General features: G+C 39.2%; 1 protein-coding gene across 3 annotated transcripts in view; it reads right to left on the bottom strand.

Annotated features, from left to right (window-relative positions):
- The window catches only part of NCALD (neurocalcin delta), a 569,529-nt gene that overhangs the window by 84,240 nt on the left and 460,674 nt on the right, over nt 1–24,615 (bottom strand). The window contains exon 1 of one of the 3 annotated variants that reach the window (XM_007488171.3): nt 17,639–18,160. The exons of the other annotated variants lie outside the window; for them this stretch is intronic. The gene's annotated coding sequence lies outside the window, so the exon portion shown is untranslated. Of the gene's footprint in view, nt 1–17,638; nt 18,161–24,615 lie in introns of those variants that run through there. 3 annotated transcript variants of the gene reach the window in all.

Raw genomic sequence — 24,615 nt, 5'->3', positions numbered from 1 at the left:
AAGAGCAGAGCCATTACCAGGCCCTGTCTTGTGTCTGTCAGTGGTGAGAGGCTTTCTTAAGCTTTTTTATGCTATGATATAGTTCAGAGTTTTATTCTGATCCCTATTCTGGCCTTAGGGCATGAGAGGGTCAATAAGCATGTATGAGGAGGAAGACTGGGGGAAAGAGGGGTCCCTAATTGCCAAAATAACCAGTCCCTTAGTCCTTATCACTCTGCTATAGCAGAGATGAAGAAGAATGGGTGAAAAACACTTACAAACTCAGCAGATGCTGCTTAAAATAAACACTACCTCCTCCAAAAACAGACCAAGAGAATAAATAGATCTTCGATTCTCTCTCTCTCACACACACACATCTTCTTTCTCTTTTGTTTTCACTTGCAACATCCACAGCAATAAATGATATGGAATAGCTCTGATTGTCTCACATCTAGTACTTTCCAATAAGGTCAGACACACCAGGATACTACCCCCCTCTCCAAAAAAAAAAAAATCCCAGGCAAAAAATGACCTGAGAAGGCACAATTGGAGGTGGTAATAAGAATTGTGCCTTCCATTATTATCACACATTTAATTTTTTCAAGGCATTTTCACACCCCTTGGTTCATTTTTATCCTCACAACACCCCCATCAGATAGGTAAGATGGATATTATGATCCTTCTTATTTGGATAGTGAGGAAATAGAGGCACAGAGGGGTCAGATGAGTTAGCCAAGATCACACAGTGAGTTCAATGACAGAGTAAGGACTCCATTATTGGGTCCCTGACTCTCAACCTTGCATTCTTTTCTCTGCCATGAAGGGTGAACTAACCCCCAGTAACTCATGTAAGCACTGATTTAAGTACAAATTCTTTATACTCTGTGGCTTTCCCCCATTGGCAATCGATGATAGAGAAAACTATAAGATAGGACAACAAAAACAATGGGTTGTGGTGGAAAGAGTACTCATTGCATTGGCCTGGGAGACTCAGATTCTAATCGTAGCTCCATCAACCTAGCTATGGATATTGGTGAAGTCAAAATGAGTATTTCCCAAATTCTGTGTTGGAACCAAGAGTTATGGCTAGGATCTTGGGCATGGTTCTTCCTAATGTGGGATTTAGTTGTATTACTTGCTTAATGATGAGACTAGACTAAACAAGATGATCATGACCAATTCTTTCTGTTCACAGGTTTGAAACTGTCTTAGAAGATGATTTTACAGTATCTGATTGGTATGGCCATGGAAATGGTAGACCACAATGTTAACTCCTGGTTTTTACAGATCCCTGAAAGATGGGGAGGCATAATGAAATACTAGTTCACAGAGATCCCATATGCCTATCAATATAGTCCTGTACTTTTGGGAAATTGAATGTTAAAAAAATCTTTGTAGGTTGGTCTGGGGTCCTAACCACCAAATATAATCCTTCAATGGGAGATGGGGCTATGAGTTTGTTAAATTTATTTCTGGTTAAACCTGAATATATTAAAGTGGTGGTTGTCAGGGATTCCCAAAGTGAATTACTAAAGTAAAATTAGAATTTATGGTAGTTTATTTACAATAGAGGGAAAATATTAAGGAAAGAGAGAGAAAAAACTCCAGCTTCCTCTGATCCAAGTAGAAATTCTAAGGCCCTAATCAGGGAAAAGGAGTCTCAAGATGATGGGCCTTTCTTGGAGGTTCACAACTCCAGAAAGGGCAAGGGACTGTCAGCCTTTCACTCACCACAGTGACAGTCTAAAAAGAAAGCAGTCTGAGGTCTCCTGCAGGAGCTCCTCCAGGGTTGAGTTCCACAGCCAAGTCCAAGTGTCTGTCTTCTAGTCTCTCCTCAAGTGTCTTATTCACTCATGACTCGAGAGACTGATCCTCCAGTCCAACTCTGGGTCAGAGTTCTTTGATCTCTCCTATCTGGCCTCTGTGGTCCTCTGTTTAAAGATCTTTTTCTCTTGTGTCACCTCTCATAAATTTCATGTCTACCAATCACAGAAGACACTCCTCTCCAGGACTGCCCACTCTTTCACACATGGGTCACAGACCTCTCACTCAATGCATGCAATGAATGTCACACCTCTTTTGGCTAGATCATACCTTTTTTGGTTAGATCACACCTTTTGTAGTTAGTTTGCACCTTTTTGTAGTTAAAATGGGTAGATCTACTTTAAATACTGAGTTAACACTTTTGGGGATTAAAATCTAAAAATAGACTAGGGATTACAATTCAATCTTCCCAATGAAGGAAGAGCTAAGTACTTTCATTGTTACAATCAGGAGATAGTGAAATCCAATCTTCACAAGTTCTAAATAAGGTAGGAACAAACTTTTAACATGACTTGTTCAAAAGTCAGAGACTGTCTATAGATCATGGTAGAAAAACTGAAGACAAAGTCCCAAACAAACCTGTAAATTCTACTTTATTTATTTGCTGCTCCTCTTTCAGCCTCCCAACACATATTCTCTAACAATCCTAGGACAGCATAGCTGCCTTTGAGATCTCGTAACCTGTTTGGTAACATATTTAGAATGGTAAACATCTCTCTTAGTTGTTTCAATATTCAAGGGGAATTGTATATGGAGCAGCACTAACATCAAGGATCTGCTTTGCAATTTTTTTAAAATGAGGATTTAAATAGTGTGATATTTAGGTTAAAAACTGAAAAACAATATGGTTTGAATGTGAAAGACCCCAGTATTTTCAGAATGTGGATGAAAGACAGCTCAGTTCAGTGAAGACTAATGAACAGCTATGACTAATAATGAGAAAAGTGGGCAACTACCTATGACAGTGATGGCAAACCTTTTAGAGGGACAGGTGATATCCTCACCCAGGGTGTGTGGAGAGGGGTAAGGGAGCAGCCCAGCCCCATGTCCCTCTGGCTTTCTAGTAAAGAACTCTGGTGAACTCTGTGCTGGGGTGATGATGGGTGTGTCCATAGAGAAGGCTTTTTATGTGCCCTCTGGTACACATGCCATAGGTTTGCCAACATGGAACTAGGATATGCCATGTGAAATAGGCAACATTTAAAATATTATATGAATGCATATATTTTTCATCCTGAAAATTTTTGTTTCCTCCTGTTTAGAGGTAGTAAGTTAAGTTGCATAAGGCACAATGAAGGCTCAAATTCTCTCATACAAAACAATAGGTCTTTTGGGGTACAAGTCAATGAAGATAATAGGCATTAAGAACATCCTCTTTGTCTATTAGGATATTATTATATATAAATGAGCCATTCCCAAGTGTGGTATTTGACATAATATTTGACTTCTCATAACCCCATTTGGGTTTTCTTGGCAAAAATACTGGAGTGGCTGCCTTCTCCAGCCTATTTTACATATGAGGAAATGGAGGTGAACAAGGTTAAGTGACTTGCCAAGAGTCATACAGCTAGTAAGTATCTGAGTCCAGATTTCAACTTAGGAAGATGAGTCTTCCTGACTTCAGGTCCTGAACTCCCTCACACTGTGCCACCTATGTGCTCTAGGGACAATAACCATTCTTAGCTTGGTTTAGGATTACATAAGTGAGTCTACATTATTTGACTACTGGTTTACTCCATATCCTAGGGCTAGTCATCACCCTCCTAAGGCTTTTGTTTTCCCAGCTTTTCAAAAGGAAATTCATACTAATCAATTTCAAAGGGATGATGAATGACTAATTCAGATGGCCTTGAAGCACTGAATAGACAAACTTAAAACACTTATTAATGACAAGCAAAGGGATTTGAGAAATTTTGCTATTAAACATTGCCAAAAACTCTAATAACTATAAATAAAATGCTTGAGAAGAATTTAAACAGAGCAAACATAAGTGAGCTGTGTCAAGAGTGTTGGGTTTAAATTCCAGATCTGACCTTGAGCAAATTACTTGAGCAAATCTTGCTTGGCAGCCTCAGTTTCTTCATTAGTAAAATGAAAAGGTTGAACTAGAAAATTTAATGTCTTGTCTTCTCTCTCTCTCTCTCTCTCTCTCTCTCTCTCTCTCTCCAAAAACCTTACCTTATGTCTTAGAATCAAGACTATATATAAGTTCTAAGACAGAAGAGCAGTAAGGACTAGGCAACTGGATTAAATGACTTGCCCAGGGTCACACAGCTAGGAAGTATCTCAGGCCAAGTTTGAATCCAGGACCTCCAGGCTTGACTCTTTATCCATTGAGCAATCTAGCTGCCCTGCTAATATTTTTTCATGTATCCAATCAGTTGTCAGATCTTATCAATTTTATACCTAAACATTTCTTGCAATTTCCCCTCCTCTAAAAATATTATTTATTTACTTGTTACATTAAAATACCTGGTTAACTCCTTTCCTCTCCCCATTAGAGAAAGTATCATTTGATAAAAGTTATATAAATATGTTAGATATGCATATATATAAAATTACATTTTACTTTTTTCTATTCATCAGTCCTTTCTTCAGAGGATATACACATGCCATTCTTCAAACAATAATTCTGTTGCTGTAGATAATGTTCTTTTGGTTCTGCTTATCCAGTCTTCATATAGGCCTTTTCATGTTTTTTTTTCTTCCAAAATTAACCTGCTAATCATTTCTTATGGTGAAGTAGTATTACATTACAATCATATGCCATAACTTGTTTAGGCATTCCTCAATTGATAGGCATCCCTTCAATTTCCAGGGACTCACCTGACAACCAACTAGTTTGGTTCATACCATCTCTCATCTGAGTTGCAACAACGTGGGTTTTCACTGCTGCTAGGCAATTCTACTATACTTCCTTATTCCACTCCTCCCAGTACTTCTTTGTTCCCTCTTTCCTTTCCTTCTCAGCTGAGAATGTTACCCCATTTTAATGAGAAAATTGAGGTCATTCACCATGAGTTTCTTCTTCCCTCTTCCCCATCCCATATTACTCCTCTGTGTTCTTCCACAATTTCCTCTTTTACCTCTGCCTCACATGATGTTATGGCTTTACTCCTTACCAAGGCTAACCCTTTTGCCTGCTGAAGAGATCCCATTCTATTCTATCTCCAACAGATTGTCTCCTCTGACATACCAATCCTATCAATTCTTTTTTTTTTTTAAGCCCTTACCTTCTTTCTTAGAATTGGTACTAAGTAGTATCTCCAAGGAAGAAGAGTGGAAAGAGCTGGGCAATTGGAGATAAGTGACTTGCCTGGGACTACATAGATAGGAAGTGTCTGAGGTCAGATTTGAACCCAAGTCCTCCTGACTTCAGACCTGAGTCTCTATCCACTGAGCCACCCAGTTATTGTCCTATCAATTAGTTTACATGTATACTTGCATATTGGCTCATTCCCTACAGTTTACAAGCATGTCAATGTTTACCCTATACTACAAAATTATATCCTCATTTGATCATCCATCCATTATTCCACCTTGCTGTCTTAAAACTCTTCTATGGAACCATTAAGTTTTCAAATCATCTGGAAAGTAGGCATTGTTATCAAGATACCAAAAATGGAAGAGAGGGGCACAGGGCTCTGGGGAGAACTTGTCAGATAGTATACCTTGGAAGTGGTGAGTTCGGGTATTTGATGAAACATCAAGACTCCCTTAGGGCAGCTAAGTAGCTCAGTAGACAGAGAATCGGGCCTGGAGTCAAGAGGACCTGAGTATAAATCCGTCCATAACACTTAACTGGCTGGGTGACCCTGGGCAAGTCACTTTACACCATTAGACTCAGTTTCCTCATCTGTAAAATGAGCTGGAAAAGGAAATGTATGCCATTCCAGTATCTTTGCCAAGAAAATCCCAAATGGGGTCACAGAGAGTTGGGCACGACTAGACAACAAGAAGACTCTTGAACTGAAAGTACTTGCATATCACCAATGGCAAGTTTGTCCAGAAGCCTCAAGACTGAGGTTTCCAACCACTCCTGCCACCCATGCACACCTGGTGCCACTCTATGCCAGCACATGCAAAGACTGTAATAGGAATCCAAGAATGTGGCCAGCGGGGATTTATAATTACCCAGTCCCTCACAAACACGGAAACACACAGAGCAGGGAATAGATGTTTGACTGACACCTATAGAATACAGCATCCAGGGTTTCTGCTGAAATTTAATTGTTCTAATTGGATCTGTGCTTACTGACCTGGCAAAGCTAGTGAGAACCCCATAATCAGGCTGCCACTCAGGAAAGAAAGGGGCTGCAATAAGAGACTGAAGCTGACTGCACACATTATCAAAAGCATCATGTTCTTTCTTCTCAACAACTTAGCTTTGGTTCTTAAGGAACCAATGTCCTGAGCTTTTCATATCTGAAGATGAGACCATTGACAAGCTCGAAGCAGGGAGTATGCTTTAAGCATCTTTTCCAGCAGTGAGAATGGATTGGCATTCACTTTCTTTGGTACCACCCGATTGCACTTTCAATATGGCCAGCCAGGATTAGGTATGACCACAGACTAAGGAAAAACTAAGCCCTAGGTTGTTATTCAGGATCTGAGTAATTGGACAAGTGATTTAATCACATAAAATCAAAGATTTGGAGCTAGAAGGGATCTCTAAGGTCATCTAAGCCATTTTACACTGAGGCTGAGAGGTCAAATGATTTGACAATTACACAGAAAGTGGCACAACTAGAATCCAGGTCTTGTGACTTCAAATCCAGGGAGCTCTCTCCTGTCTCCTCATGTCTTTGGGCCTCATTTCAGAAGAAGCACTGGATATATATCATTGGCTTATGGAGTCAGAAAGACATAAGTTCAAATCCTGTCTTAGATATTTATCAGCTATGTGACCCTGGGTAATTCCCTTAAAACTTGAAGCCTCAGTTTCCCCATATGTAAAATGGGAATGATAATAGCACCTATCTCACAGGGTCATGAGGATACCCTAAGATCAGGTATGTAAAGTGCTTCACAAACCCCAATGCCCTATGTGCATGTCAGATATCACTATAAAAATAGTGGGGTTGGACTAGATGACCTTGAAAACCTCTTCCCTCTCTATATCTATGATCCATCCTATTATTATATCTGATTGAGACTGAGCTGTAGATTCCACTCATTAGGGCCATGATTTCAACTGTCAAGGAAATCACTCCTCGATCCCATAAAACTATTTATAAAAGAAAAACACTACTTAGATATGACTACATTGGCTGAATTAAGGGTAGAGGTAGAAAATATGATTAAGGAAGGTAGCCAAATTGGAAAAATGGAGAAATACTCAATATGTTCAATATCAATTTTTCTCTTGTCCTTTGTATCTTTTCATTTTTGTAATATCAGGATATTTAATGCCAATTTCCACTTCTTGATACCAGCATCTTGGCTGCCTGAGCAACTCAAAATTTCAGAGATGAGACTCTATGCTAAAACCCAGTAGACATGGTTGCTTAGAATCACAGAATCTCAATAGTTGGAAGGGACTTAGAGGAGGCCTAGCCTAACACACATCAGAATAAAATCCCCTACGACTTACCCAGCTAGCTCCAACTAGCTGATTGCTAAATTTTCATTGTGAACATTTGTTTCGTATGAGAAAACCAGCTGGAAATGGTAAAAGCTAAAAATTAAGGCTTAATTAATTGCTTTATTGATTGCTTTGACTTGAGGAAGTATTGGAGAAAAAATTTTAAGCATATTAAACTTGAAAGTGTATCATATACATTTTGTTTTCTGCAGAGGGGTTATTAAACAATTATGAACACACCCCTAAACACATCCAACAACTGTAGTTAGCTTCTGCTTAAAAAATGCCAATACAAGGGGGAGAAGGGCTTGGCAGGAGCCTTAAGAGGCTGCCTATTCCACTCTTGGATAGCTCTGATTTTTAGCAAGGTTTTATTGACAATCTAAAATGATCTCTGCAATTTCTCCCTGCTCCTACTTCTGCTCTTTGGGGTGAAGTAGAACAGAGAGCAGAAGTAGGAGCAGGGAGAAATTGTGTGACATGTGATATGTGACAGCTTTTCAGATCCTTGAATACTAGCCATCATGGCCCCCACTGACATCTCTTCGGCTGCTTTTATTAATTATAGAAATTCTGTAAGAGAAAGAGGATACCATAGAGATGTTTCCATTTCTGCCTTAAAAACTCCCCTTGAAATGTAAGAAAAAAAATTTAGGTATCCTGTGGATTTCTGAGTTCACAAAAAATTAACCGCTTCAAGGTTAATAAAATGTTTTCCAGATATCTCAATTTTTTTGCTCACAACAAACATGGGAGATAGTTTCTATTATTATCCCTATTTTACAGATGAGGAAGTTGGGGCAGGAGAGGTAAAATGACTTGTCTAGGGTCACACAGCTCATGTCTCTAAGATGGATTTGAACTTGGGTCTTCCTGATTCCAAGAAGAACCTAGTATACTGTGCTATGTTAGCTGCCTTTAATTTCAATAATACTTCCCACTGAAAACTTGAGTCTTTATCTATGATTTAAGGAGCTCTTTTTAATATGGGTCTTTTGCAAGACATTTCCTGATTTTTAGCAAAGTCAAGGTATTTCCTGTTGTGGCAGAGTAAGATTTACTAGAAAGTTAATGGCTTTTCAGTCCTAGCTACCTTAGGAGAGGCAGCTTGGTGGCACAGTATATTGAGTGCTGAAGTTAATTAGACCAGAGTACAAATCCTGCCTCATACACTGAGTAGCTGTATGATACTGGGCAAGTCACTTAAACTCTGTCTGCCTCAGTTTCCTCACTTATAAAACAGAGATAATAATAGGAACTTGTTCAGTTAAGTGATGCAGTGGGTTGAGTGACAGACTTGGAGTCAGGAAGACTCATTTTCTTCAATTCATATCTGACCTTACATACTTAGTAATTGGGTAACTCTGGGCAAGTCACCTTACCCTGTTTGTCTCAGTTTCCCCAACCATAAATGAGCTCCAGAAGGAAATGACAAACCATTCCAGTATCTTTGCCAAGAAAATCCCAAATAGGGTCACAACTGACCAATAACAATACACTCAGTAGTAGTCAGATTCCCAAATTAGACTCATTGAACTAACTGAATTTTGCAACTGGAAGGAATCAGCTAGTCTAATAACATTCCAAATTTCCCTTCCAAAAGCAAGCTGTCATTACAATTTGGAATATCCATTTTAAAAAACTTTTATCACCTCCCAACTCTATAAGTCCAACTGATTCCCTTTTTAAAAATTGATTTTTTTTCTTTCCCAGGCCCCAAACTCTTAAAAATAAGTACTTAATAATAGCCCTTTGAGGTTTGCAAAGCACTTTATATTTTTCACATTTGATTCTCACAACTCGGGGAGGTAGGTGCTATTGCTTTTCAATTATTTTTTCAGGCATGTCTGGCTCTCCATGACGCTATTTGGGGTTTTCTTGGCAAAGATAGTGGATTAGTTTGCCATTCCCTTCTCGAGCTCATTTATGGTTGGGGAAACTGAGGCAAACAGGATTAAGTGGTTTGCCCAGGGTCGCACAGTTACTAAGTTTCTACGGCCACATTTGAACTCAGGGAGATGTCTTCCTGACATCTGGTCTGTCACTCTATGCACTGTACTACTTAGCTGCCCTATGTTTTCCTTAGAAAGGTCCACCATTTTCCAGAGGAGGACCAAGGGGGTTCATGGGAGAAAATGAATTGTTCACAAATATCAACTAACTAATCACAAAAAGGCCACTGGCATAGTATTTTTCATTATAAAGACTGTGGTATTGAGGCACATGAAGGGCACTTAATCAATGTTTATTGGCTATTGATTAATCATAATGGGTCCAGGCTGCCCTTTAGCCATTTAAAAACCTGGAATGTCTCCAATAAGAAAAACATGTGCATCTCTATACCATAATGCTTCCATTCCAATCATCATTCCCATCTCCTTCCCACAGGAAGCCTGGAGTCACCCTGGGCTCTGATGATTTTTTATTCCCCTTTGCTAGAACTAGGCCTTCATTCATTCCATTGCTAGACTATCTCCATGCCATACCACAGCCCTCACTACTCTCCTTTTTGTGATAGTCCTTACTAGCTTTCCCTAATTAAAATGTAAGCCCCCTCCTCTTTTCTAGTTTTTTTTTTCCCAGGGGGTGAAGATCTTACCCACCAGAAGCATGAGTAATAAACTAAACTGAGAAGGGCAACCTTTCCCCACTTCCTTTGGCCAAGTGGCCTCAAGAAACAGGATTGAGGTTTTGGTCTCTTTTGTTTATTCTTTTCCCTTCTAGGTACAGGCAGTGGAAATCCAGGACCTGGGAGCTTGGGAGTTTCAGCCATGGCAACTCTAAAGACAGAATTTCAGGCTGTTATGTGGCCAACAGCCCAAGAGGGAAGTCCTGAGAAGTCAGAGTGCCAAGACATGAACTGGGAGGGGGTGGACACTGAATTTGTAACTTGGCAGTTTGATGCTATTTAGGGACTGAGTTAAGCTGGAAAACTAATGCCCCTTTCCTTGGCAGAGACCGAGGTGGTGAGGAATGATTACATCCTCTAGGTGTTGGGAAGAATTGTTTGTTTTCTTTTTGCTATGGGAGAGAGAGAGGAGAGAGAAGAGAGTGGTGAGAGAGAGAGAGAGAGAGAGAGAGAGAGAGAGAGAGAGAGAGAGAGAGAGAGAGAGAGAGAGAGAGAGAGAGAAGGTGACTATCAAGTGGCTGTGGATTGGGAAGAGAATTAATTATTCTGTAGGCAATTCATTCCTTTTTTCACAACCTTAACTGTTAATAAGTTAACCCTTTTTTCCTTTGGCTGTTTCTGTTGATTTAAGTAAGTACTTCCCTATAGTCCCAATATATCAATTTAAGAGAAGGCAGAGTCCATTTCTGCATGCAAAAAAAGATATTTCTTTGCAGCTGTATAAGAAAAAAAGATATTCTCTAGAGATGCTAAGAGGAGGCTCTATTCTATATGCAAGTAAGAAATGGTAACTCTTTATATTTACATAAAAGGTTTCAGAATTTATTCAGAGCAATAGAATAGACCCAGAAACATGTGACACCCTCCACCCCCTGCTTGTTTTTTTAAAACCTTACTTTCTGTCTTAGAATGGATACTATGCCATTTAGTGGTAAGAGCTAGGCAATGGGGGTTAAGTGACTTGCCCAGGGTCACACAGCTAGGAAGTATGTGAGGTCAGATTTGAATCTAGGACCTCCCATCTCTAGGTCTAACTCTCAATTCACTGAGCCACTTAGCTGCCCCCAGCATTCTTTTTCAAATTTTTCTGGATCTTTGCATTGTTGTTAGTAGCTAAGTCTATCACATTTGATCATTCCACAATATTGCTATTACTGTGTACAGTGTTCTGGTTTTGCTTATTTCACTCTGCATCAGTTCACATAGGTCTTTCTAGCTCTTTCTGAAATCATCCCATTCATTATTTCTTACAGCACAATTGTAGTCCATCACTATCATATACCACATTTTGTTCAGCCATTCTCCAATTGAGGGGAATACCTTTAGTTTTCCATTCTTTGCCACCACAAAATGCAGCTATAAATATTTTAGTACAAGCAGGTCCTTTCCCATTTTCTGTTATCCCTTTGGGATACACATCTTGTAGTGATGCCTTAAAGTCTGTGGACTGTGAATCTAAATCCCGATTCTGCTTGTGTTATTTTGGCCATATCATTTAAATTCCCTGGAGCCTAACTTTCCTTATAAGAGTGTTGGTCTAGGAGGCTTCTGCTGATCCACCAGTATTAGACTTGTGATTCTAATAACAATGCTGTGGAGTCAATATTACAGGTTTTATAATCTCCATTTGAGAGATGATCAAACTGAGGTTGAGAAGTTGTGACTTACCAGGATTAGTTACACAGCTGGTATGTATTAGAGATGGGATTTGAACCCACATAGATCCAAGCCCAAGCCTATTTTCATAAGGTCACACTTATCCTCACATAGTGCCTCATAAAGTCCAGGACTCCAAGTAGTCAGTTAAAAATTATTGATGGGCTGATTGATAATACCTCAGGCTAGGAACGTTCATCATGTAATACATCATTGCCAGCAGGCGTGAGATGACTTTTGTAGGCCGATCTTCTTTGATCTATCTGCAAGGCTGTTGTAAATAACCAGTCGTCATAGTCTAGATCGTGGTTTTAGCTGCATGAATCATTCCAAAGGCTGTGGGAGTCATAGAGCCAAAAGAAGAGCCAAGAAACAGCAAACACAGTACTTAACATTTATCTCCCTAAGGATGAAAATTGAGTTCAGGAAAGCAAAGAAAATCTTGATCCACCTAGAAAATGTCATCTTTGCACCAGAACAGAGAATTTTGGGGAACATGAAGATTTCCTGGGATCATTGTGGCAGCCTTTGGAAAATATGGACATGTCTCAGATGCTGCCAGCCATAAAGACAGCAAGAGTTCTAGCCTAGGCATATCCTACCTGCAAATTTTACTCTACTGGGCTTCTTCAGAGACAGAGGATTGCAAAAATTCTGGTTAATATTAAATGAATGCTGTTTCCAGTGAAAAGCTTTTAAAAGATAGGAATCCTAATAATAACTGAAATTCAAGAATGAAAAAAAAGACAGACTGTCTTTAAAGGAAAGAACTTAACTTTCAATAAGCTTGAACATTTGTTGGGTCAACTAGCTTGTGCTAAGTGCTTATTAGGTATGTGTCAATCATACCAAGTATTATCAGCTAAAGATACAAAGACAAAGAGGGAACCAGTCCTTGTCCTCAAGAAACTTCTATTTGGGACAGCTAGGTGGCTCAGTGGATTGAGAATCAGGCAGGGAGACAACAGGTTCTAAGTCCAAATTTGACCACAGACACTTTATCCCAATTGCCTAACCTTTACCGTTCTTATGCCTTTGAACTGACACTTAGAAGGTAAGGGTTTAAGAAAAAAAACAAAACAAAAAAAACAAGATTACATTCTTCTGGAGAGAGAGAGAGGGATGATACAACACTAAAATATACACACATATTTGTTGTTCTTCAGTTGTTTTCAGTCATGCCTGACTTGTGACCCCAACTGGGGTTTTCTTGGCAAAGATAATGGAATAGTTCATCATTTTCTTTTCCAACTCATTTTGAAAGTGAGGAAACTGGGGCAAACAAAATCGAAAGACTTGCTCAGGGTCACATCGCTAGTAAGTATCTAAGGCCATATTTGAATTTAGGAAGATATGTTCTATGGATTGTAGGCCAACACTCCATCTACTGGGTCACCTAGTTGCTCCCCCAACTCACCTCTCCCCCTCGATATCTGGGAGAAAGCCCTAGCAACTAGGGAGATTTTAAATATAATTTTAATGTCAAGCACAGATGAGCTTGCAGTCTTTCTTGAAGTAAATTCCAAATTGGTGAGATCACAGATCTATATGAATATAGAATATCAGGTAGAGATGACCCTCAACTTTCTATGGTCACTTTTAGAAAGATTCAAGCGAGTACATTTGGAAACATAGTTTCTCATTGACTTTTAGTCATGCAATTTTTATTTAACTAGAAATGTGTGATATATGTCATTATTATATGCACTCTTGCCAAACTTAAATCTTTCTCCTTGTCCTCCAAGGCACTAAAATTCGGGATGACAAAAGCCAAGCATATGAGACCTCTCCCAAATTCCTTCAGCAAGTGGTTCCCCATTGAGCAGGTGTACTTTTCTATCCCCAAAATATGAGAACCATTTTAGAAAATCCTCTTTTATAATTCCAGAGGGAACTGAAGAGGAAGTTGATAAGCTTCTATTCTCAAATGTTAGGCATCTGGATGGTGTTGAGATAACAGCTTGTGCAAAATGTCATAGCTCTAGTTCCACGTACTTACATTAAAAGGGTTAATGCTGATACACCTCAAAGGACAGCTTTACTGCCAACCAAGTGACTGAAAAGTTTGCTAGTTAGCAAAAATCAGGCTGTCTATTCAAGCAGAGCAAGCTAGAGCAATGAGGAACCATAGCTACAATAATATGATTAAATAGAATGTTAATAAATGGGAATGGGATGGAATGGAATCGACTCGAGACAATTGAGATCAAATCCCTCCATCTTACTTACTAAATGAAATGAATTGTTTTGGAGGGGCATAGGGGAGAGGTATGGGTTAGGATTTGGATTACAAGGGAAATTTTCTGAATTTTTCAATTACCTGCAACTGTGCAAGCCCAATTTTAGATTCTACTGATATAAGTAAATCAGAGCCCTGACTTAGATTGATTTCATTGTAGCTGTTTCTGGGTTTGATGCATGTAAAATCCCTCCTTAGTATTGAGGGCTGCTAATTTGTTCCACCAGATAAGTGTGTTATATAAAACTTGAGCATCAGCTAAGTTCCTTAGCACGCAAATTTAGTTTTAGAAGAATGAAAAAAGGGGCTTCTCTTATGTTGTCAGTCCAGATATCATCTACTGTGCCAAATTCTTTGTGTAAGGCCCCAACATCCTTTGAGCTGTTACAGGTACCTTTATGTGTACTATATACAACTATACCTTGATGGAGGGGGAGCTGTTAACATGCATACTTTAAGTTAATGCTGGCATTGTTCCTCTTAATGCCCATCCAACTGGGTAGGATTATTTCACTCCAAATTACCACAGGCATATGCAAGGCTGACATGGAGTTTCAAGGAAGGTGGATTTTGCTTTACCTTGTACTCACCCAAGTTGTTCCTAAGCAGAGGTGATAGAACACATTATTATGAACTTTGAGGGTCAAAATGGATGCTGGAAATGGTGACAATGGCAGGGTGGAGAGTGTAGAATAAGACAGTTCTATGACTTCTTTTAGCTTTGCCGTCATGTTATTCAATTAACTGTGCACAAGTATTTAAAGCATAATATCCAGAGTCTCCTGAGTAAATCATGCCATTCCTACCAATCCATATATGCAAGGAGGTCATCTAGCAAAGGCTAGATACCACTTGTTGAAGATTCCTACTCAGATATTTGTAAACACTAAGAGCCTTTCAATTTTGAAATTCTGTGATACTGTGTGTCTGGTATTAGTCTGAAGCTTTCTGAAGAAGAGTTTGATACCAGCTTGATACATCTTTATTTTCAGTGCTATAAAAAAAACTGGGCCATTTTGATTTTTACTCAAGCAAAAACCAATAAATGTCTTCTTAGCTCAGGACTGGCCTAACAGTGACAAACTTTTTTGCTACTCCTTTTTTTCATTGATCCATAGGATCATGTAGCTACCTTCTCCTGTATTTTTATTTTATGCCTCTGAAATCCATACCTTCATTATTTTATTATCCCTAAGTGAAAAGAGATACAGCAGTAGTGTCAGAGCAATAGAGGATCCCTGCAATTGAGATGAATAAGACTCCCTCATTCAAACAAATCGCAATCTCTGTGGCTAAAAGTCAGTTATCAAGAAGGCAAACCATTTTCAGTGATGGAATTTTTAAGTAGGTTTTTAGATGACAGAATTAATGGCCCATGCTCAACTACAGTATAACATTTCAACTAACATACATTTCAAAGAATATTAATGGCTTAACCTCTGGTTTGTGATATTTTTTAAACTGATGAATTCATATGTTGTCTTTGTAGATGTGGCTTTAATGTACTGTGCTATCTGGCAATTTCTGCATGGGGGACCCTGGCCTGGAGCTAATATTAAAAACAAATGAATTGGGTCAGCTAAGTGGCTCAGTAGATAGGGAGCCAGGCCTGCAGAGAGGAGGTCCTGGGTTCTAATGTGATTTCAAATATTTTCTAGTCTTGTGAGCCTTGTGAGACAAGTACTTTAACCTCAATTTCCCAGTTCCTATTACTATTCTGCCTTGGAACACATACTTAGTCTCAGTTCTAAAATGGAAGATAAGGATTTAAAAAAAATAACCACAAACCCAAATGAGTAATGGGAATATATATTTTGTTGTTGTTCAGTTGTGTCTGACTCTCTAACTCCATTTGGGGTTTTCATGCTATTTCATTTTCCAGCTCATTTTATAGATGAAGAAACTGAGGCAAATAGGATTACATAACTAGCCCTGGGTAAAATAGTTAGTGTCTGAGGCTAGATTTGAACTCAGAAATATGTCTTCCTAACTCCAGGCCTGGCATTCTATCCACTGTGCCATTTAGTTGCATATGTATACGTGCATATATATTTATGTATAAATGAATATATATATATATATATATGTATGTATATGAAAATCATGCCAAAATAGACATTTATCCCATCATACCATTCATCCATTACTCACTACCTAGAATAAGTCACTAAAAAATCCAGGTAGCATTTCAGGCACAGTGAAATTCAACATTACACAAAAAGTTAAGAATTATTTCCTTTTTACATTATGAGGCATTTAAATCTTCTGTAGAACTTAGAATACCACAAGAGGGACTTCTATGTGATGCTGCTAGGTCAAGTGAGATTGCCAGTTGATGCTAAATTCAAAAGGCTCTGAGGTCAGGTGAACACCAAAACTGAAACTTTAAAGAACTCCCAAGATTTTTTCTTAGAATCACAACTTGTAAAATTATTTACTTGACAGGTAAAGAACTGCTAGGAAATACCAAGGTCCAAAGGGAAAGGAACTACAGTATTCAGAAAATGCTACTTAAACCAATGACAGAATCCATATGCTATGTAAATTATCATGAAATAGGCTTTTATAAGTAATGATCAATTAATTCTGTCTTTATCTGGCAAAGGCAACAGTTGGTGGTGTTATCAATATAATCTAGACTAGAAAGGAGAAGTCTTTACATCAATAAGTCTGAATTGAAAATGCTACATTTAGTTTTGGATGAGAAGTATCCATTTCTTATATAAGTAATCAGTTCTCTTTTTTTATACAAGTAGCTTCATTATCCCCTTTGGCAAAGAAGTCAAGACTGCTTTTTTAAAAGAAACCAGAATTTATAGCCTAATCTTTTTTTGGAGGGGAGGGAAATGGCAAGGAAATGTTAAGGTCTTTCATTTCTATATACAAGGAAAGGAAATGTTTGAACACTCATCATCAGTTACATACAGCACCATTTCCTTGGCACAATTCTGACTTTAATTTTGAAAAAAAAAAATTTTTTTTTACAGGAAGTCGTTGACAAGAGTTTAGTACAGGGCACACACACACACACACACACACACACACACACACACACACACACTGTCTCTGCGTGTCTGTTTGTCTGTGTCTCTCTCATATTTACAGACTAGCTAAGGAACTGATATAGGCCCTCCCTCCTATTGTCCGAACCTAATGTGCACTGAAAGCGACCTTATTTTAAAAGGAAACACGCACACACAAACTTTTGTTTGTGTTTGGTGTTCCTTTCGCTCTGTTCCCATTGTTGCTAATTATGAACTCTGCACACGAAAATAGAAACCGAGTTTTAAAGTGTCCTCCGCCGGAGCCGGCAAAAGAGGGTAGCAGCGGATGGTGAAGAAATCAAATGGGCAACGACTAAGCTGCAGTGGCTCTGGCTTGCGCTGGAGTTTGCAATCCCCAGCAATGTCAGAGAAAGCGACTGCTGGAATGCAGGAGGGGGGCGATCTGGCCCAAGTTGGACCAGCTGCTCCCCCGGGGCAGTGAGCGAATGCTGGAGCAGGAAAGATGATTCGGCTGGGACCATCCCACCTACCTCACGGAGCCTCGGAGACTGCACGTATTATTGGAAGCTAGAAACTGGCTCACACTTAAAAAAAAAAAGATACTCCTGCAAATTACTCATTAAGACCAACTTGCAGCAGCTGGGGGTGGGGTGTGTGTGGGAGAAACATCACCACAATAAGCTTTAAAAATATCTGGCTAGAATGGAAAGGAAAGTGATTACCTCACACGGAAGAAATGCAGGAGTTTAATAGTCCATGTTCCGACAACCCCTGGAAAGCAGCGGTGGCTGCGGGAGCAGCAGCAGTAGCGGCGGCGGCGGCGGTAGTGGCGGCAGCGGTGGCAGCAGAGGCAGCGAGCGGAGATAAGTCCAGCATCCAAGAGATTCTCACAAGCCTTTGGCTCGGTGGACTAAACCACAGACTCTGCCTCCAGCTGACGTCAAAGTCGCTGTCACATGGCCAGATGAAAGCCAAGAGAGCATTGGTTGTCGTAGCAACCACCGAGCTGCTCTGAAATTATTTCAATAGGTCATCTGTCACACTGTGTGTGTGTGTGTGTGCGCGCGTGTGTGCACTCACGCTCGTATGCCCAGCCATCGCAGGCTACTGCTTTCTGACAACCTGAATGCATAGAAGTCCTAACTCATGGGCTTCCTCTAACTTTTTCCTGCGCAGTACGCAACATGTGTCCTTTTCTAAAACAGAACCAAAGGTTCTCAAAACTTTCAAAGCAAGACTGATTCTCTCTGACTCTCTCTTTCTCCTCCGCCCTCCTCCTCTCCCCCCGCTCCAGCCCAAGGAGGTGACAGTGTACTGGATAGAACATTGATTGCCAAATCACGAAGATCTGGCTCTATTCCTTCTTCTGCCACCTGATATCTTGGGTGATCCTGGGCAAGTTACATTTCCTCTCCCAGCCCTGGCTTGCTCATCCATTAACTAAGGGAATTGGATGAGATGGCTTAAAGGGCCCTTTTGGCTCCAAATTTATAATAATAATAGCTACCATTTATGGAGCCCTTTGAGGGTTTGTAAAGTGCTTTATAAAAAATTATCTCACTTTGATATTTTCTTATGAACGAAGGAAACTAGGGGAAGACTATTCAACGGGACAGAGAACCCAAATTTGTGCTGATGGAAGATTGAAATAAGAAGAAAAGAATACCTGGCAGCTCCCTTCTTTTGGCAAAGAAGTGGTAGAAAGAGGCATGTTTTGCAGCTAGGTGGTGCAGTGGACCTGGAATTAGGAGGTCTGGGTTCACCAATAACCTCAGAAACATTTGCTAGCTGTGTGATTCTGGGCAAGTCATTTAACTGCTGTTGCCTCAGTATCTTCATCTGTAAAATGAGGATAATAGCACCAATCCACCCAGGTCATTGTGAGGAACATATACGGTAATATTGATAAAGCACTTTGCTAACCTTAAAGAGCTATATAAAATTATTATGGTAATTATTGTTGTTATTAAAAATAAGGAGGTCATCTTTTCCTTCCAGCTCCAAAGCTATGATCTTATGATTAAAGCAACAACAACAACAAACAAACCTTAAAGACTCCAAGGCAAGATGGGATGAAGAAAAATGCAAGTGGCTTGAGATTCTCCCAGCCAGGCTCCAGTTAGGAGAAGGAAGTTAGATGATAATGCATTCCTCTATTATAAAATATTTGCACAGGAATGGAGATACTCGTCCACACTGCAATCACATATGTACACATTCCAAAATTGTGCTATGTACTGAATGTTTTTTTGAAATAGTCTTGTAATGAGATCATCTTCAAGAATTGTTAGATCTGCAATATTTGCATTAACTCCACTCACATTGATCTTTCTCATCCAACTCATTGCCCAGTCCTTTCATAAAGTGTCACTGCTAATCAATCAATATTTGGGAGTCGGGTGGGGGGGGGGAGAGAAAGAGATTCTTTGGGTATGTGTATGTGCTCAAAAGATGAAACTACTGACCCATGCTAAGGACATTCATTTTAACCACATTTATTAAACATCAACTGTGTGTATAGAGCATTGATTTTGCTGGGTACTGTGTAAAGCATATTTTATACATGGGTGTGAATGGATAGTAAAGCTCTGTATTTCTAGGCTATTATATTAATAAGTGGAAAGATAATTATATGGTATTCATCATCATGGACCATAATATCAAATGTATCTGAGCTTCAAAGGCTACATGTAAAATTTTTAAATGGAAGTTGTTTTATAGCACATATATGTATTTGTATGTATGTGCAAAATGAGACACAACACAAATTTCTCTCCCTCTTTCCTTTCTTTCTTTCCTTCATTTTCTCTCTCTCCCTTCTTTCTTTTCTCTCTCTCTCCCCTCTCCCCCACCATCTCTTGCTTTTATTTCCTCCAAACTTGACATATACACATTTTATAAAACCCTTAACTTCCATCTTACAATCATTACTGTATATTTGTTCCAAGGCAGAAGAGTGGTGAGGGCTAGGCAATGGAGGTTAAGTGACTTGCCTACTGTCACACAGATTTGAAGTGCCTGAGTTCCTATTTGAACCTGGGACCTCCTGTCTCTGGGTCTGGTTCTCAGTCTACTGAGTCACCTAGCTTCCTCCGTAAACACATTTTTATGAGCAGATGATAGAATTCAGAAGTAGAAGGGATTTTGTTATTGTTCTTGTTCCAATTTTTCATGATCCTGTGGACCATTCTATCCATGGGATTTTCTTGGCAACTTTACTAGAGTAGTTTGCTTCACATGCACATAAACACTAGTGGATTAAGGCAAACAGCAGTTAAGTGACTTATCCAAGGTCACACAACTAGTACTTATCTGTGGTTGGATTTGAATTCAGATCTTCTTGATTCTAAACCCAGCCTTCCTGAATCATCTTATTGCCCTTACAGATTCAAAAATTAGATCCACTGCTGGAAGGCATCTTACAGATTACCTAACATCACCCCTCTAATATCCCAGATGAGGAAACTGAGATCCATAAAAGCGAAATGACTTGCTCAAAATTAACCAAGGTTGTAAGTGGCAAAGGCAAAACCAAAATCCATCATACTCATAACCATCTTCCCTTCCACCGTACAATATGATCTCTTGATCTTTTGGTCTTCATCTGCTCCAATTACTCTTTATATATATATATGCTAATAGGTCAAGAATTTGGGAGAAAGACAACTTTGTGGTTAAAATGCCAAGGACCTTGACGTTTGGAGGTAAGGCAACAATTAATATGTCTAATTCTTTTTCTTAAATTAATGAATTAATTTATTTGGTCAATTATTATGTCTAATTCTGTTTGCTTATAAAAGCAAAGAGCTTCTTGTTTGGGATATACAGCCAACTGTTACCAAACTGAGTCAGAAAGATTCACTTCAGGGATGGGACTCCTAACCAAACTGAGCAGCCACAGAAGTCTTTTAGGCTAACATCACTTTGCCCATTTCCTGTACCCCATTAGGAGCAAATGATATACTTTGATTCAGGGAGCTCACTTCTTCTGTCATAACTACTTTAGGGTATACTATCAATTAAGAGATACTTCAGCAGCAGCCCAAATTTATTCATTAATTTTCAAACCTCTGCCTCACAGGTTGGACTCATCTCAGATTTTCAAGTAATTTAACGGAGCAGAACACCACCGAGCTGTTTCTTTAGTTCTTCATTTATGTACCTGCAACCAGATATTTACAGTCTAAGATAGAGAATTGAAAGATTTAGAGAACTGCCTTAATTCTTGTGTTTCAACCTTGTTATTGGGGGAATTATTCAGATCTACTTTTGGTTCAGTTATGAAAATTATGGCAGGATGGTAGGAGGGGAAAAGGAGGTACTTTTGGAACATAAAGACATAGTCAATACTGTGAAGATTAAATTAACTCCCCTGCCTATTTTTTAGATTTAATCACCAAAAGTGTAAACACCCCATTCACACTTGAGTGGGGGATGGCTGTGACCCATGTGTACAATAATGGGTGACAAATTAGAATCAAATTTGCTGCCCCCTGGGCAGTCCTAAGCAAAGCTTCAACTGTAATTGGTAGACGTAAAAGTGGAGGAAGGGGCACAGGAAGTGATGAAAAATAAAGTGTCTTTAAAAGGGAGTTACAACTTCTTGGGACAATTTCAACTACTTCTTGGAGAGTTCTCGAGTTCTTTGTGCTTGGGACTTTGGAGTTCTCTGATTCTTCAGAGTTCTGAGTTTGAGTTGGAGGCTGGTGAAGAATCTGCTAACTGGACCTGCGACCCTGTACTTGATAAGACTGTTCTTAAATTTCTCCCTTTGGACTGACATGTGGTGAGTGAAAGAGCTGACTCCTTTCCTGGATTTCCTGAAGAGACTAGCCTCAGGAGAGACCTACCTCTTGAGAGAGGCTCCCTGCATCCCCAGGACCTCCGCTACAAGGGCCAAGGCCTCTCTGGCTAAGTACTAAACTCCCCTGCTGGGTTGAGCCAGGGGCCAGAGCAAAATTCTTAGTGCTTAGGCTAGATATCTTACCCTATCCTCTCTCTGATTTCTTACTTCACTCGTTCTATAATTTGTAAATATATTGTAAATAAATCTCTTTGGAATTTCATAAAATTCCTGGTGATCCTATTCTTGAATAATCTAGTTCAACCTTTTATAAAAACCTCTTTTTCTCCCCCTTACAATACAGATGGCTTCACTCTGACTTCATAGTCGATTTGCATACGCTATCTGATCAGCTGAGAGGATCCTACCATCTAAAGCAAAGACCCATCAATAAGAACACATGTCCTTTAGCCTAAGAAAATTTAAAAACATACAAACAAAACAAAATGGGTTGCCCACTGCAATGTCAAGGGATCATGGCTCTTGGAAGGGAGAAAGGAGTAGACATTAAAAGATCAGCATTTCAGGGATAGCTAGGTAGCTCAGAAGATTGAGAGTCAGGCCTAGAGAAGGGAGGTTCTAGGTTCAAATTTGGCCTCAGACACTTCCTAGCTTTGTGACCCTAGAAAAGTCACTTAGCCCCCACTGCCTAGCCCTTACTGCTCTTCTGCCTTGGAACCAACATAAATGTATTGATTCTAAGACAGAAGGTAAGGTGTTGGTTGATATAGAGAACAATGAGAAATATAGAGCCAGACTGTTCTGTATAAAGGGTAGAATAACCTGAGCTTAACTAGATGAACCTAGTTCTATAGAACTTTCTATGAATGGAGATTTTGAACATTTGACTTCATCTGCAAGGAAGAAGTCCTTAGTATTTCCCCAAATTCCCTATAATCTCTTCTGGGTCTTCAAGTTTGTGCAATCACGTTATTCTTATATAAGTGGTTGTAATTTGTGAATTATAAAATTTCTCAGACTCTACCTTGGAACATTTGGTTAAGGCTATTCCCCATTTTAGACAATGAAGGTACTTGGTCAGGAATGTATTGAGTACTTTACATTACTTCACCCATACTTAGGAATACTTTAGGGGAAGATAAAGATGTAAACTCCTGATGGAACAATGAGAAAAAGTCCCCAACCCATACTTACAGTGAGGCAAAAGCCCTTAAGCTAGGTCTATTTTTAGATCTAATACAAAAAATTAATCATAAAAGGTCAAGCAACTTACAAAGGGAAAGCTTAGCAAAGAGGTGTGAAGTACTCAGAAGATATAATCTACCCAGAGAAGGTGAAAACTAAAGAGTGGTGAAAACTAAGAATGGGCAGTCTTAGGAAAAGCGTCTACTGTGATTGGTAGATGTGAAAATTTAGGAGAGGTGATACGAGAGAAAATTTTCTTTAAAAGGAAGGAGCTTGAGGCCTCTGAAGTAGTTCAGCTTTGGAAGCTGAATTGGAGGTCAGGAGTCAGAGCTCTCTCTGAATTCAGTTCAGGAGTTCAGCTCTGAAAGCTGAATTGGAGGGTCTCTCTCTGAACACTGGAGTTTTGCTTGGAACGACCTTGTGGTAAGTGATTAAAGACTGACTAGTCTCTCTTAAGGCTTAGGTCATGGCCTAGGCCTTTTCCTACTATTTCCTCTTCCTCTGTCTCTTTCCCTTTCCTTAATTCCTTCATTTGTATTAATTAAAATCTCCATAAAACCCAGCTGACTTGGGTATTTCATATTTGGGAATTTTTCCCATGGCGACTACTTATTTTTTATTTAAATCAAGACACTAAAATTATCTTTACAATTTTGGCAATTCAAAGTCTTGAAACCACATTTTCATGGTCACAAACTCCACTCTCTTTCTCTCTTTGACCTGCTACCAGGCTGAGTTCAGGCAGATCTTTTGCTTTAGTTATTATTAATAAAACTTTTAAAATATAATGCGTAGTATGAACAAGGAATTTGCAAATAACAAGGGAAACCTGCAAATTTGAAACATTTTCTTCAAGTGAAATTCAAGCTCTTAGCTCTGGCATTCAAAGATATGCAGAATCTGACACTTGCCATCTTACCATGAAACTTCCCTCAGCTTTCTCACTTTGGGATATCCCTCTGCCATGCCATCTGTGGAGAGCCACCATTTTGGGAACAGACCCAGGATGGCCAACCTCCTTGCTAAGCTTCTGACTTACTAGACATCTCCATCCCGCATTCTCTTCCTATCTCCTCCCCCTTTCTTGCATCCTCAGTTTTTCAATTCTCTTTTATGTGTTATATTCCTCTATTAAAATGTAAGGTTCTTGAGGGCAAGAACTATGTTTCTTTTTGTATTTGTATTGGATCTTTGAAAAATGCTTGACCTAAAGCATTTAATAAATGCCTATTATCTACCTGACAGCATTCTGTCTTTGAGGATATTATCATCCCATAAACAAGTCTTGCATCTTTCTGACCATATTTTGCCTTTTCTTAGTTCTTGGGTCTAGAATAGCACCCCTCCTTTTCTTCACCTATTTACTTTCTCCCTCATCCTTTAAGGTCTATCACAAATACCAACCCTTTCAGGAAGGTTTCGCTCATTCAATTACAATTTTTAATAATAAATGACAGACATTTGTATATAGTTTAGGGTTTACAAAGCACTTTATATACATTATCTTATTCAGTCCTCACATCAACTCTTTGATGTGGGTGCTACTATCCTCATTTTACTAATGAGAAAAATGAGACAGAGAATAGTTAATTGATTTGCTCATGATTCTACCATTAATGTGATTGAAGAGTGGGATTTGAATCCAAGTCTGTCGCAAGCCTAGTGCCAATGACATTTCTCTTTTCAGATCTCACTTAGCACATTGTTACC

The sequence above is a fragment of the Monodelphis domestica genome, chromosome 3 (genome assembly GCF_027887165.1).
Source record: "Monodelphis domestica isolate mMonDom1 chromosome 3, mMonDom1.pri, whole genome shotgun sequence".
NCBI classification, from domain to species: domain Eukaryota; kingdom Metazoa; phylum Chordata; class Mammalia; order Didelphimorphia; family Didelphidae; genus Monodelphis; species Monodelphis domestica.
This window is presented reverse-complemented; position numbering and strand designations above follow the sequence as displayed.